Raw genomic sequence first — 1,859 nt, 5'->3', positions numbered from 1 at the left:
GACCAGCACCTACAAGAGCACTGACCAACTCCAAGCTGTTACCTTACAAGGTGGTGCACAGTCAATTGAATCCTCTCCTGTAATAATCTCTATGATGGAGACCTTATCTCAAGTGTCGAGGGAGCTTGCGGAAATGATAATGTAAAGAAGACTTGAGCAATCATCGCGCAGGACAAAGAGTGTAGAAAACGTGCCAGACCAGCCAATGGATGCTCAATTGGACTTGAGAACGACTCGATTTCGAGCGACTGGCACGCCCAGCCCAAAGCCAGTGTCGATGTGGGAGACCAAGAGAAACCTTACATATCCCAACAGTCCGGACAGCACTACATCTAGACAAACGTTGATGAGAGCACCTACTCAACCCGTGGATTCCCCCCTCAGAATGAATTCATGGTTAGGGGATGTGGACACCGTGGTTCCAGGACACCTAGGGGCGCTAGCTACCTATAAGTTGCCCACGTTGGAGGTTCCAGTCTTCTCTGGAGATAGTTCGAAAAAGTTTTTTGAGTGGTGGCCATCTTTCAGGGACGTTTATCAGAAAAATCCAGGCCTGGATTCTGCTAGTAAACTCTCATATTTGAAACGTCACTTGAGAGGACGTGCCCTCCAAATAGCATCGTCCCACAGCACCTATGGAGACGCAATCGGGAACCTCCACCAGATTTATGGCAAGGAACGTGATTTGTTGAGTGAAATGACTATAGAGCTTGACCAATTGAAGGAGAAAAACGTGAATCTGCTTGAACTCTTATTGGCGGTTAATAGTTATGTGGCGTTGATCAAGTTGATTGACCAAGACTCACGTCAACTAGCTACCCTCTTGATCCAACCAATCGAGCACAAGCTTCCACTTGAGGTGCTTCTGCAGTGGAAATCAAAGGTCCAGAAAATGGACACACGTGGGGAACCCGTACTGATCAGTGACTTTTCTCAGTTCCTTATTGAATCCATAAATTTGTATGATTCCCCAGTGGTACGGGCTCGAACAGCTGAACAGAAAAAGGAGAAGAAAGCGGACAAATTCAGCAGTTCCCCTCAACCGAGCAAATCTAGGCATCCTGAACCTAAAGCCACGATGATGTTCAACGCAGTGGGAACAATGGAGGAGAATCGATGCCCCTTCTGTGATGAGCGAGCGCATGCCAATGTGAGCGAGTGTAGAAAAGTCCGCAGTATTTCTATTGACACTAGAAGGCACATCGCTAGGACAAATAACTTGTGCTACAGGTGTCTCGGCAGACACCATTTCCAAAGCTGCAACGCCCCCCGCTGTTCGATCTGCAATTATAGCCACCATGTATTGCTTCACGTCGATTACCACAGCCCTCCTAGATTCCAGAATAATGCGCCTCAGAATGGAGGAAATGTGCGTAACAACTATGGATACGGCAAGCCACGCCCTAGAAGGGAGGGTCAAGGGAGACCTCGAGTGAACCAACTGGACTCTCAACAGACAATTCCGGTGAGAAGAGAGAGGCCACATGTCCAGCCGGCCAACAATCTAGAAATCGAGAACCAGAACACTCAAAACCCCGTGGTGTTGACAAGTTCGAATTCGTCCGCAGCAGAATCCGTCTTGCCAGTCCTCCAACTCACCGTTCGAGGCCCCACGGGAAAAGCAGCAATCACATATGCCCTGCTGGACTCAGGGTGTACCACTTCTTTCATCAAACGCTCATTGGCCAATGCCATCGGATTGGAGGGGAACCCTATCAATTTGAGAATTCAGACGTTAGGGAAGAAGATTACGGAGGAGAAGAATCATGAAATGGTAGAATTCAGCATCATGAACAAAAAATCATCAATGAATATGCAAGCAGCCACCATAAAGACGATATGTGGAGATATTCAAATGG

Source organism: Tigriopus californicus, chromosome 9 (genome assembly GCF_007210705.1).
Source record: "Tigriopus californicus strain San Diego chromosome 9, Tcal_SD_v2.1, whole genome shotgun sequence".
Lineage (NCBI taxonomy): Eukaryota > Metazoa > Arthropoda > Copepoda > Harpacticoida > Harpacticidae > Tigriopus > Tigriopus californicus.
The sequence above is the reverse complement of the archived record's forward strand: the minus strand, read 5'-3'. Positions refer to the sequence as shown.